The sequence below is a fragment of the Rousettus aegyptiacus genome, unplaced genomic scaffold (assembly GCF_014176215.1).
Source record: "Rousettus aegyptiacus isolate mRouAeg1 unplaced genomic scaffold, mRouAeg1.p scaffold_m13_p_8, whole genome shotgun sequence".
Lineage (NCBI taxonomy): Eukaryota > Metazoa > Chordata > Mammalia > Chiroptera > Pteropodidae > Rousettus > Rousettus aegyptiacus.
The window spans coordinates 55,143,173-55,151,166 of NW_023416311.1; the positions used below are offsets into that span (position 1 = coordinate 55,143,173).

At 38.0% G+C, this 7,994-nt stretch overlaps 2 pseudogenes; both read right to left on the reverse strand.

Annotated features, from left to right (window-relative positions):
- Positions 1 to 471: 471 nt before the first annotated feature.
- On the reverse strand, positions 472 to 590 carry LOC118607029 (annotated as a pseudogene).
- Positions 591 to 7,180: 6,590 nt separating this feature from the next.
- LOC118606903 lies at positions 7,181 to 7,781 on the reverse strand (annotated as a pseudogene).
- Positions 7,782 to 7,994: the final 213 nt, after the last annotated feature.

Genomic DNA, 7,994 nt, shown 5'->3' on the forward strand with positions numbered 1-7,994 from the left:
ATACTTCAGTTTTTTTCTGAACTAGGTTTGAAAAATCTTCATTGTTTAATTATTTCTGGAAGATATATACTTGGTTACATTTTATGAGATCAGTCTAGATTGTTAGAAATAGGAAAATATATAGCATCCTGTCATAATTATAATCAAAGAAACCAAAATGATGGCATAGGTCTTTCAAAGGATTAGGAGAGATACTAAATTCTTTAGGACTTAAATTGAAAACCTAAAAGTTTGCACTAATTTGGGTGAAGACAAAGCACATTTAATTATATTAAGAATCACCAAGTTAAGAAGGAAGGAGAGCAATAAATTTCAGGAGAGAAAATAATTGTGTGACCTCGATAATACTAAGTGCTGTATGTCTTTATTTTGAATCTCTTCTCACAGATGGAATAATACAAATAACAGAAAAATATTATGATAGATGGCGAAACTGAGTTGTGTGTGTGTGTGTGTGTGTGTGTGTTTTAACACCTATAGCACCTGATCTTCCTAGGTGGTCTCTCATCCAAGTACTAACCAGACCTGATGCTGCTTAGCTACCGAGATCAGATGGGATTGGGCATGTTCAGGGTGGCATGGCTGTAGATGAGAAAATGAATTTTTAACTATCCCAAATTTATCTCATTTGTTTTTATGCTCCTAAGGAAAAAAAAAAAAAAACAAAGCTCACATTATACTAATAAGCCTGGTTAAGCCCAAGAATTTGGCATCTACATCTATCTTTTTATAGATAACAACACATTTTCTTTGAAATACGTTGCCCACTTAATAATTATTCCTTTTCCCTTTGATGTTCCAAGTACTTCATTGCAAATCGATTCTTCTCCCATGCTTTGTTTTAAATCCCACTCAAAACTGGGCAGAATCCTTGTTTCAGGTCTTCTGCAGCATTATGGCACCTAACTGTAAGGAATAACATAAGCTACTATGATATGCTCTAAACTTCTTCAGGTCAGCTTGCCCCAGTCATATACAGGATTTCAGAACTGGAGGGGCATTGGAAATTGCAGTGGGTATCTGCTGTTTTGGCCTCAGGGAGCTCATTCATTCTTTGGGTGACAGAACACACTTATTTTCTTTGGGGAACCAGCCTTGGTTGTGACCCAGGTCTGGCCACATAGCATATCTTCTCCTGTTGGCTGCATTGTTTAGTTGGAATGAGTACCTGACCTAAACCGATGCAATCAGAACTGATCCTGGGACTTTTCAAGGAGCAACAGGAAGAAGGCTATTCTTCCTCCTGGACCCGAAGCTATGCTCATGTTAGCCTGAAGAAATGAAGCCCTCCATGAAGACGGAGCCTGCTAGAAACGAAGCAACACAGAGGATGGCACAGCCATGAGACGGAGAGAGGCTGCTGCCTGATGACTTTATTAGAGAAGGTGAATTCAGCCTGTCACTTGAGTACTGATCAAATGAAGAGTTACCTGTCCCAGAGGTTCAATATTGGTTCATGGACCAATGACTGTCTATAATATCTTCACTTATTCACGGTGAAATGAGAAAATTCAGGTTCAAGGTAACCAGTTTTTCAGAGAACTAGCTTTTCAATCTGAAGGACCGCTCCTGTATCTAAAGACTGTATGTTTTCTACATTTTTGATGTTAAAATGTCCTTTCTTTGTGATTTTAGATGGTATCTTTAATATCCTTACTCAGTCTGCCCTAGACAACTAATACAACATTCATGACTTTTGCCGTAAGTGTGAACTACTTGCAATTATAAATTATTACTTATAGTTCCCCCCCCCCCCCAAGACAATTCACTTTTAAAATTGAAATAAATTTAGTATCTTGCATTCTTTGGCATATAGCTTAACCTATCTGCACCTTTATGGCTTCATGTCTTCAGTCTGGATGACAGCCACCACCTGTCCTCCCTTCCAGGGAAAGTGCAATGGGGGGAGGTGGTATGGGGCCTCCAGTAATAGGGGAAATAAGGTACAATGGCTGTTCTAGTCCTGAGATTCTTTTATTGTTGCACTCCATCAGAATTCCCGTGGTCCCTGAATCCACACAGGTGCTGAGGACTCTGGGGACCTCCTGAGGGACCAGAGTTACTAGATATAGTGCTGAATTCAGAAGGCAGGCACCAGTGCATGGGATTTCTTACTTCTGCTTGTTTCAGTAAGTTTGGTTTCTCTTTCCATGTGTGGATTTCGGCTATTAAAATATGAAACGATTTTTCTCACATCGACCAACATCATTTAGTATTTTCGATGTCACATAGTTCATACTTGGGGAAATATTGTTTCATGTCGACAGCTTCTGGTCAAATGTGGATTCGGTTTTTCATTCTCCATCCCTTTGCTTACACTGTTTCTCCCACCTGGGATGTCCTCACCTCTTCATTTCATGATCCAAATCCTTTAGCACCTGACAGTGCCTCTTCTTTCACAAAACCTTTCGAGCCCCTTTCCATAAGACCATAATAGCTTCCTCCTGCCGTGGGCCCACAGCACCCACTCTTCTCCCCATGCGTGTGACTCTTATGGCAGGACTGCACTGCTTCACCTTCAACATCCTTGTCTTGGGTTATTACTTTTTCATTGCCCATGTTATTTTTACACACACACACACACACACACACACACACATATTTCATGATTACATATTTATCAAGCAGAAAGGGCATTACAGAATAGTAAATGGAGTCAAAAGGAGGGGAAAAAAAGACATTGCTATCTGAATCTACTTTTTTTAAAAAAGAACCAACACCCATAAAGATGGAAAGTACTAAGGGAGCAGGTAATCTAAGATTTGAAATAGAAAATTCCAAATGGGTTCATACCTATTCCAGTATCTTAGGAATCCAAAAGCCTCTAAAGTGGTTCAGGAAACGGGTAAAGGGAGATTGCTTTAATCTTATAGAAAAATTGGAATAAAGGTTGGAAATATAATGAAATCACATTATTCTCTTTATCCTCCCAACTACTTAGATTATTGAATTTGTAGCATCATTCGTCTCTTCTGTTTCCTGGAATATTATTTTGCTTATTGGCTCCTCAATCTGGGAGTTTCTTTCTGCTGTTCAAAGGTGGCCGTAAAGGTCAGGTGGGAGAGGAGCTAAATTCAAAGGATGATGCAGCTTGGGCTTTGCAGGCAGAGTTCACCTTGTCGCTTTTGGGGAGGTACAGAGGTATCTCGAGCTTTCTCTCATTTCTAATGCTCTTGAGTTCACTTTGGGTTTGAAATGGCTCCCACCCCCTCTTTAAAGAATCAAAATCTGCTGAAAGACACAGAATTCTATTCCATGTTCTGCAATCGATGCCATAGGGAAATATGTATTTTTAAAAAATTGGCAGGTTTACTGTTTATTTAAACTGGGAAACTGAATATTTGAAATTGGGAGAAATTAGTAAAGGATTAAAATGTGTACATTTAATTTTAAAATAATTTAGGCAGGAAGGAGTTATCAAAGCTAAGGGTTTTTGAACACTTATTTTATGCCAGATATCATGATCCATTTATCCATCCATCTATCCATTCATTCTTTATCAAATAGGTGATATCTCTTAATAGTTCAAAATTTGAAAGGTACAAAAGGAGTCTCCCTGTCACCTCTGTCCTCCAGTCTCCCAGTTTCCCTCCTCAAAGATCACCAAAGAGATTTGATCTCGTGTGTCCTTACAGAAATATTTCATGCACATTAAAACTAATATCTTTCCTTTAAAAAGCACACAAATGGTGGAATATTTATTTTTTTGTACTTTTGGTACAAAATAACTGAATAAGTTATCTTAAAGAAAATACTATATGATTTGTTCTATAAAGAACTTCATGTTTTTATAGCTTTATAATTTTCTGTTGTACGGATGTGAATTTTTTGAACCAGTTCATTATTTTCATGTACTTAGGTTATTTCTAGACCTACATAATTATAACCCCACAGTGAACAGCCATACATACAGTGTTATTTCATAGTTGTGTGAGCTACGTGATACATTTCTTGACGTGCAATTGCTCATTCTCATGGCTATTTTATGTGAGAGCTGTTGCCACATATCTCTGCTCAGCTGTTGAACCAGTTTCCGTTCCCATCAGCAGAGGATAGTAGGATTTACTATCATACCTTAACAAACTTATTTGACAAAGATGACACGGGTAATAACAAACAGAGCCAAGGTGTCAACCCAGATGTATCTGGCAATAAATCTACCTGTGTTCTGCTACACTGTGCTCTTGTACCTTGTTATTTGTGTTGAATTATAAGCACAAATTCCTTTACCAGTGCTCATTAGATTCCTATGCTTATAACAAGAATACCTAGAATAGTACTCAACTTCAGCATAGCATACTTAAGCTTCCAAAAGGCTTTCCTATTTGTAATTATATTTTATAGGCCCATGGAGAGAGGGTATATATGTAAGCCTTTTGACATTGATAAGTTTAAAAATAAAATACAGAATATTTGGTTACTTGCATAAGGTCACACAAAGAGTTAGTAGTAGAACTGGTTCTGGAAACATGCCTTTTAACTATTTTGCACTGTATTAGACATGAGTTGTGCCTGTAGCTGACCCTACCTTGAGTTCCAGTAGCAGGAAATAGGAAACAAGCAAGTATACTCATAGCCCTTCTTATGAGACAGTGATTATTCTCAGGCCTTTGAATCAGGATAAGTAATTGCATGTAAGTTCATAATACTCTTTAATCAAGGATTTTTAACAATTAGGCCAATAGTCTCCCCTCCAAAAAAAAGAGGTGATAGAATCCTAAAAATTGAGGGGTGAGAGGCTATGTTTACAGTGCAACATATAAGAAATAGTCAAGTTCTGGAGACCATACAAGCCTATAAGCTACTTAAGGCATAAATTGGTCGATCATTTTTAAAATGAATATTGGGCACATGAAGAGAACATCATAAACTATATGTATGTTATGAAACGTAGCAATAGAACCAACGTCTGAGGACCTACCACCAAACCCAGACGTCCAGCAGCACCCACACCATCATGGTTCCCTGCACATTTCTCGCTCATTCTATCTCTCTACCTCTCCTAGAGGAAGCGCTATTCTGAATTTTGTGAGTTTTAAAATCAGACCACATGTGTGTATATTCTTAAATGATACATGATTTAGTTTTGAGAGAGTTTTATAATTCATGGGACATTAATTATATAAGCCTAATGAACATTTATTAAAAGAATGAATAAATGAATGAGCGAATGGCAAACAAGGAAGCTCAGTCTACTCTTTCACCAGCCACTGAAACTAGCGAAGATGTGGTGCATCAGCAAGTCCTCTTTTCTAAACAGTGCTCTTTTATACTTTCAAATGTATATTGCTGTCAATCACAATAAAAGATATTTCTATTATTATTAATCGTGAAGGGTACGAGGGTTGGACTAATGCAAGACCAACTCTTTACACTTTGTAGCCATGAAGATAAATGTTGCTTAGGATTGGGATCTCTTAGAGGACTCTAGAATGTATTAAAAATAAATTAACTTTATTTTTATGTGTCTAACAAAACTTTGTGAACATACAAATTATTTAAATTAACCATATACTGAAAACACTTTTTATATTTTTCACATAAAATGTCTGGACGCACTGTAAACACACCAAGTATATCAAACATGATATATTTGGGGGAAAAAAAAAGCTTAGAAATGGCCAAAATCTAATGTAATGAGTATTAGGTCATTGGCAAGTGTGGCTAATTTTACCCTATTGTCATGGTGCACTCAGCCGACAAGCTAATCAGAAAATGCACTTTCAGCCAGTTGTAACAAGAACTGAAATGACTGTGTTTATTTCAAGGTCTTGGTTTAAAATGCAAACTCACCAATCAGCGGCACTATAATTAAGTCTTCAAGAAGTAAGAAAGTTCTTTTTTCAAATGATGTAGTGCAGCCTATTCTAGCAAGTTAGATACAAGCAAGATGAGTTAGATGTTCAAAGCTAAAAACAAAACATCCTAAGAAGGTACTCCAGGCACTTCAGGACTTCAATGCTATTAAACATTTAGCAAGAATTTTTCTTGTGCTGTTTAAATGGATACAGGAAAAACATATATTGAAAGTATGGCTCTCAGGTAAAATCTCATGATAAATATCAAAGAGGAAGGTAAATACAAAACAACAATAAAATAACAATAGCAACATTTAACAGTTATTGAGCATTTACTGTGTGTCTGGAATTATTCTAAATATTATATGCATATTGTATTCCATCTTCAAGTCAATAGTATTCTTAATTTCATTTTACAGATAAACAGAAATAGAAAAGTAATGTTCTCAAGCAAAATGATAGTCAAAATTTGAACCATGTAGTTTTCTATTGCTACCATAACAAATTGTCACAAATTTAGCAGCTTAACACAGATTTATTATTTGTGTTTCACACATCTGACAAAGGTCTCACTGAACTAAGATCAAGGTTCATGCATTCTTTTATGGAGTGTCTAGGGAGAATCTGTTTCCTTGCCGTTTCCAGCGTTTAGAGTCTGTCCTGCATTTTTTGACTCCTGGTCCCCTCCTTCCAAATTCAAAAGCTGGTAAAGGCAAGTTGAGTCCTTCTCATACTGCATCACTCACACCTCTTCTTCTGCCTCCCTAGGATACTTTTAAGGCACCTTGCGATAACATTGCTCACCTGTGTAAGCCAGGATGATCTCCCTCTTTTAAGGTCAGCTGGTGAGCAATCTTAATTTCATCTGCAACTTTAATATTTCTTTGCCATGTAAGAGAATATCTTCAGTTTCTGGCATTAAGAAATGGATTTTGGGGGTGGGGGAGAAAGCACAATTCTGAATACTATGCAGTCTTATTCCAAAGATCATGCTCTGAACAATTTCACCCTACTAATGGTGAGCAGAAACATTAGCTTTTTTCATTTTGGAAAACCTGGTTTGCAGATTTTTTGTTATATGTGGTTCAAAGTGAATGTATCTTAAGAAAAAAAATCATTTGAGATAATTGGTAAGGTTACTTCAGTTACTTAGGAATGTTGGTTTATTGTAGGTATCTAAGCATTTACTATTTTCTGTGTAGTCCATTAAGTGGAGGGATGGAGCCCTCACAACTGAATGGAAAGCCTGGGGCACCTGTGGTCTGCTGTGAGTGTGTCCTGTTTGTTCACCTGAGCAAGAGAAATTATGCACAACTGAGTTGTAGAGGACCTGACTGTACTTTCTGGTTTGGCTGGGCTGAATCCTTTCCCTGTGGGCTTTCCTAGCACTCTGACCCAGCCTGTACAGTGCATTTCTCCTTTCTGATTTGTTCTCTCCATAACTCTGCTATGATTTCATGGCATGTACCCATCTTTATTTTTTCTACTTTACTGTGGAAGGGCATGTCAAACCAAGTGAACTCCTGGGCACAGTCCAGAAGTTCATGAGTCTTGAGGACCTCTGTGTATTTGTCATTTTTCTTCTCCGTGTTCTTTTTGGTCTGTTTCCATAACCTCATGAGCTGTTTTTCCTTGCAGTAATGGATCTTACCCTTCTTCTCTAGGGTGGGTGTTACTGCCTGGTACTTTAAGTCAACTTTGAGGGCAGTAGGAAGCACCACCTGCTTTTTCCTGTCATAGTGTGACAGGATCCCATCATATACCCTGAGGTAGTCCAGGGCAGCCTGGCCTCACTTTGTCTTGTGGGGTGGCCCACTTTGATTGCTCCGACCCTGCTTTTGTAGAAATTGCCAGAAATGTTGATGCCCATGTAGCACATCACCACTACCTTCTGGCCCAGCAGTACCTGCTTGATCATCGTGGCCACTAAATGGCCAAGAGATGGCATCAGTCATTCAGTAGTAGGACCTAACTCTCTGCCATCTTTGGCAGCCAACTGGAAGAGCCACATATTTATTATCTTAAAGTGCTGGAGGTCAGAAATCTGAAATTAATCTTACAAGATCAGGAACAAGGTATTGGCAGAGCTGTGTTTCCTCTAGAGGATCTAGGAGAGAATTTTCTTCTTGCCTTTTCCAGCTACAAGTAAACAACTGCATTATTTGGCTCATGGCCCCGTCTTTCGCCTTCAAAGCA